Source organism: Saccopteryx leptura, chromosome 1 (genome assembly GCF_036850995.1).
Source record: "Saccopteryx leptura isolate mSacLep1 chromosome 1, mSacLep1_pri_phased_curated, whole genome shotgun sequence".
Taxonomy (NCBI): Eukaryota; Metazoa; Chordata; class Mammalia; order Chiroptera; family Emballonuridae; genus Saccopteryx; species Saccopteryx leptura.
The window spans coordinates 112,198,540-112,204,536 of record NC_089503.1 but is presented as its reverse complement, the minus strand read 5'-3'; the positions used below and the strand labels follow the sequence as shown (position 1 = coordinate 112,204,536).

The following is a 5,997-nucleotide window of genomic DNA, read 5'->3' as shown; positions in this document are numbered from 1 at the left end:
GGCTTCTCTGTGAAAGAACTCAGAATGAAATCAATGCTGAATGACCAGAAAACGTACACCAAGCAGGCAGCAGCAATCTAGTGGGCCGAGATGGGGACAGCGTGTGTTCTTTCAGACCAGTTCTTGCCAGCTGTGCAGAAGCATACTTCCTGTGGTTTGCTGTTATCCCCTAAGACTTCTAAAAGTGTGAATAGGACTACAATGAGTTGAAACCTTCTATTTGAACTGACGTCTTAAAAACTTGTCTATACTAGATTTGGGTCAGATTTCTTCCAGCTTTCAAAATGGGCAAATTAATCAAAGATATTTTATTCTGTTCACATCATATTGTTAATGCTTTAAAGTGGCTTGGATTCTCAATAGTGGTCATATTTAAGCATTGTTTTCCATAGGAATAGAGAATCAGTTTTATCACAGAAGATAAAACATGTTGGGACTCTTCATGGAATCTCATTTCATGATCTAGAAATTCCAAAATACCTTATTCATAACTCAAGATCAACAAATGTATATAACAGCTCAATGATAAGAAGGATGCAGGTTACTACACTGAGAATGTTCTACATAGCTTCACTGGCCCACCAGAGTATTGATATATGCCCTAATGTGTGTATGTATATATGTATTATTATTATTATTATTATTATTATTATTATTATACTCATTATAAGGAAAGACTAACTTTCCTTATAATTTCTACTAAGTCATAGAGAGGTAATTTCAATAATGCATATTTTATGTGTACCATTCCGATATGTCTCCAAATAATTGTATACAGCTTTCATTTATAAATGCACATCTTTCAGTGGCAAATAGAACATTAGAAAATAAATGCAAGCATAATTTAAGAAAACTTGGCAAAAAAAGGAAAAAATATAACAGACATATTTGATTATGATACTCTTCATAATCAAGTGGTTTCTAGTGATTGCTTTAGCATTTGAATCATGTAATTTACTTTTACAGGAAATGATACTCTGGTAATGTTATTATATTCAATCCCCTATCAAAAAAGAAAACAATAAAATAATATTATATTTACCCATAAAGCTAATCCATTACATGCTCCTTTGGGAAATCCATATTATACTATTTATTGTAGCAGTGTCATAGTTAAAACTGAAGCAAATTCTTTTTTAAAAATAGTGTTTTTTTCAAAATATTTTTAATTTTTTTAATATTGATTTTAGAGAGAAAGGAAAAGAAAGACAGACAAGATCATCAACTGGGGATCAAACCAGCAGCCTCTGCAGTTCTGGACAATACTCTAACCCAGTGGTCCCCAAACCCTGGGCCGCGGACCAGTACCGGTCCCTGGGCCATTTGGTACCGGTCAGCAGAGAAAGAATAAATAACTTACATATTTCTGTTTTATTCATATTTAAGTCTGAACGATGTTTTATTTTTAAAAAATGACCAGATTCCCTCTGTTACATTCATCTAAGACTCACTCTTGACTCTTGTCTCAGTCACATGATACATTTATCTGTCCCACCCTTAAGGCCTGTCCGTGAAAACATTTTCTGACATTAAACTGGTCCATGGCCCAAAAAAGGTTGGGGACCACTGCTCTAACCAACCAAGCTATCTGGTGAGGGCTGGGTTTTTGTTGTTGTTGTTGTTTGTTTTTTTAATCATTGCAATCTCCAATTTCTTAACGGTCTTCCTAAAGTATGACTTGATAAAAGTTAGCAGAATTTTTTTTTTGTATTTTTCTAAAGTTGGAAACAGGGAGGCAGTCAGACAGACTCCCACATGCGCTCGACCAGGATCCACCCGGCACACCCACCAGGGGGCGATGCTCTGCCCATCTGGCACATTGCTCTGTTGCAACCAGAGCCATTCTAGCGCCTGAGGCAGAGGCCACAGAGCCATCCTCAGCGCCCGGGCCAACCCCGCTCCAATGGAGCCCTGGCTGCGGGAGAAGAAGAGAGAGACAGAGAGGAAGGAGAGGGGAGAGGTGGAGAAGCAGATGGGCACCTCTCCTGTGTGCCCCGGCCAGGAATCGAACCCGAGACTCCTGCACAACAGGCCGACGCTCTACCACTGAGCCAACCGGCCAGGGCCAGTTTAGCAGAATTTGAATTTCCTTTATAATTTCTTTTCCCTAGGAAACTAACTAAAGTGTTTAATTATATGTGTTTTCACCTCATTCAAGTTAAAGAGATAGACTGTAGGGAGATAAATACATTTGTGTAAGCCATTCTGGCACTGACTAGGAACAAATACCTATTTCCTTCATGTCTTCACAAATAAAGGTCCACATGGAGCTAATTCATTTACCGACAAGGGTTATGATTAATGATAACAATCACAACAGGTATGCTAGCTTTTTAAGCAGTGGTAGTCAACCTGGTCCCTTCCAACCCACTAGTGGGCATTCCAGCTTTCATGGTGGGCAATAGCGGAGCAACCAAAGTATAAATAAAAAGATAGATTTAACTATAGTAAGTTGTTTTATAAAGATTTATTCTGCCAAACTTAGCAAATATCCAACATAAAGTGCTTGGTAAGTAATTATTATTATATGCTTTACCTTGCTGTAACTCTGCTTTATAAATTTTATAAAGTAAAGTTACTTCCCTACTTTATAAATCACCATTACTGTGGAACTGGTGGGTGGTTAGAAAATTTTACTACTAACAGAGATACAAAAGTGGGCAGTAGGTATAAAAAGGTTGACTATCCCTGTTCTTTAAGGAACAATTCCAGGGGCAAAAGTGGTCATTTTGTATAATGAAAAGTTTTCTGCAGTCTTGTTTGTTTACTATAACTTGATCAAAGCACATGGAAAACAATGACGTCACTTTTAAAAAAGTGTAGATTTATTAATACAAGAAAAAAAATTTATGTTAACTATATGTAATATAATCATTTAATAGGATTTATTAGCATTTTATATTATATATATATAGTATTCAAAATTTTAAATCAAAGATACATCAAAGTATCTGTTAGTCAAATAAGTTTGCAAATATAATGTATATGTATGCTTGCTTAAAGTTTGCATTGGGTGTGGGGGACAGGCTGTAAGCAGGCAGGGTCGTTATAGCCCAAGGCTTAGTTTTTGTTTTGTTTTGTTTTTTTACAGAGACAGAGAGAGTCAGAGAGAGGGACAGATGGGGACAGACAGAAAGGAACGGAGAAAGATGAGAAGCATCAATCATCAGTTTTTTGTTGCGACACCTTAGTTGTTCATTGATTGCTTTCTCATATGTGCCTTGACTGTGGGCCTTCAGCAGACCGAGTAACTCCTTGCTTAAGCCAGCGACCTTGGGTCCAAGTGGGTGAGCTTTGCTCAAGCCAGATGAGCCCACACTCAAGCTGGCGACTTCGAGGATTTCGAACCTGGGTCCTCTGCATCCCAGTCCAACGCTCTATCCACTGCACCACTGTCTGGTCAGGCCCAAGGCTTAGTTTTAAGACTGAGCCTTTCCCACCCTAAGTGACTTTGTATCAGAGACTTCCTTGTTTTTATATTGGATTAAAGGTTTGGATTTCTACACTATAAAATGGGTGCAGACCAGGAGCTTGCTCTCACTCAGTTCCTGAGATTAGCATTAGAGGAGAGAGCAGAAAAAGGAGAGCAGAGAAAGACCACATGGAGGAGAGGAGAAACAACCAAGATGGTGGGGTGCTAAAGGAGAAGCCAGTTTGTGCAGAGTTTGTGCAGAGAGAAGGAGATGGGAAACAGTGGTGAATAAGGCTGGTGAGGTAGAACCTTTGATTCTAGGAATCTCGGATAAGTCAGTGGCTTTGGGAGCCCTGAATGGAATGGGAAACTTCTTGCCCGCCAGGTGCAAGCTAGGATTAAAGCTAACGGGCCATCAGTTTTTGGCTTCATTGTTTCATTACCGTCTGTCCGAATCTAATGTGAACCTGCAGGCAGCTGTGATGGTGGCCGTGGCTATTGGTGTTACAGTATCAAATATAAGAGAGGGAGCTGTCAGTTCCCTGGGACTTCCATAACAAATTCTCACAAACTCAGTGACTTAAAACAACAAAAATTTATTTTCTCACAGATCTGGGGACCAGAAATCTGAAATCAAGGTGTTAGTTGTATTGTGTTGAAACTGGAAAATATATCAGAGTTCATGCTGCCTTTCACCAATTCAGAGACAGAGATTGAATGTTTATGAGCACTTTATTCTGATGGCCAGCAATCTGGGAAGATGGGGGTTGCATTCCTAATTTATCTCAACTCTCTTTCCCCAGCCAACCTTTTTATAAGGGAAAAAAAAGGGTAGATAAAGGTTTGAGATTTCAAGGAGAGTTAATCAGATCATAGTCAAAGTTAATTGGATTATAGTTTCATCCTTACAGTACAAAAGCTTTGCTTGCTGTCCCCTGGGCAAAGGTGGGTTGCTTGCAGACCTTCTGACGTACAAAAAGGTATAACTTGCAGTCCTCTGGAGCACAAGGATAGATCACCTGCAGATCCTGTTGAGTCCTGTAGGCCTGTTCAGATGTCCCAGCTCAGGGAACAAAGCTTTTAAAGCATTAGCCAGTAAGCCCCCTGACCATAACCAAAGCCACCATTACTCAAGCTAAAATTTTAACTCTTGAGTTCCCCCTATCAGTTTCTTTCCAGAGGCTTAAGAAGAATAGGTTCTATGCCTGGTCCCTTGTTTCTGGTGGCTGGCAGCATCTGGTGGCTTAGAGATACATCACTTCAGTCACTGCCTCTGTCTTCACATAACTTTCCTCTCTGTGTTTCCCCATCTACTTTTCTGTCTCTTATAGAGATGCTATTATTGGATCTAGGATCTAGAAATAGTTAACTCAATTACACCTGTAGATACTCTATTTCCAAATAAGGTCATATTATATGCAGATATCAGGGGTTAAAACTTGGAAGTATCATTTTGAGGCCACTATTCAACCCACTGTACCAACATACACAGCAAAACCAGACTTTATAACAGCAAGTAGAGTGTCAAGATGGACTCACAATACTGAATGGTCATATCTAAACGCCTTACTCCCCAGAGAAGTGCCTGCATAATTTTAGAGCTATATCAAAGCAAATTTTTTATTGTTGTTCTTTATGATCTTAAATCCATTTTCATTGTTTAATAAGTTTTATTTAATGATATTTTAACACTTGTTTTATTGTTCATTACTGCCCTGCCATTACACAATACTATTTTATAAAGTTATTATTTATATAGTGCTTAGTGCATGCCTGGAACTATGTTAAGTGATATAACTCTATAAACTAGATACTATTTTAAATGCCTTTGTCACAGATATTGGTGTTAAAGAATAGAGAGAGACAGTAGCTTGTTCAAGGTTGGACAGTTTCTAACAGTGTACCAGTATTTAATTCATGGTCTGAGCTGAGTCTGAGAATAATTGCTGTGCTATATTAGAAACACTTTGTGTTCACTACTTCAGTAACATAAATCTTATTGTTTCACCTGGATTTTATAGTCTAGAAGAAAAAGCAATACATTAAATACATTTTAAATATTTCTTTTTGTCCTTCTGAATAAAAAAAATGTATTAAGCATAATTAAGACCTGCAAATACTATTTGTTTTCCTCTAAGCAATCTGTCTGAAGAATCTTCTTTAGTTTCCCAAAACCATTATGGATGCTGGTAGCAAACAGTGTCTAGGAAGAAATGCATTATGTATGTGTGGAGAAACTGTTCAGGCTATGCCTACATAAATGGTAGGAATAGAGGAAAAGGAAAATATAAAAGACAGAATTCTGGGCTGGGATCTGATCCTCACTATGGCAAGTCCCCTGGGACCTTTGGACTTCACTAAAAAGAGTAGTAAGTTTCACTGCTCTGCATTCAGCTGCTGCTAGCTGACTTGCTAAGAGAGAACTGAAGATAATAATATAACTACAGGTCTTTGCTCTGCATTGCATTGTTCTGGACTTTTATGATTGATGAGTAAATCTGAAAGGTATCAATTAGAAAAAATATGAAAATAATTCTAGTATTCACTGTAAGAATGTTGTTACAGATAGTGTTCACCATATTTCA

The 5,997-nt window shown here is 38.0% G+C and overlaps 1 non-coding gene across 1 annotated transcript; it reads right to left on the bottom strand.

Annotated features, from left to right (window-relative positions):
- Nucleotides 1-1,990: 1,990 nt before the first annotated feature.
- TRNAN-GUU (transfer RNA asparagine (anticodon GUU)) lies at nt 1,991-2,066 on the bottom strand. The gene has a single exon. It is a non-coding gene; the product is annotated as a tRNA-Asn (tRNA).
- Between the last annotated feature and the right edge of the window lie 3,931 nt (nt 2,067-5,997).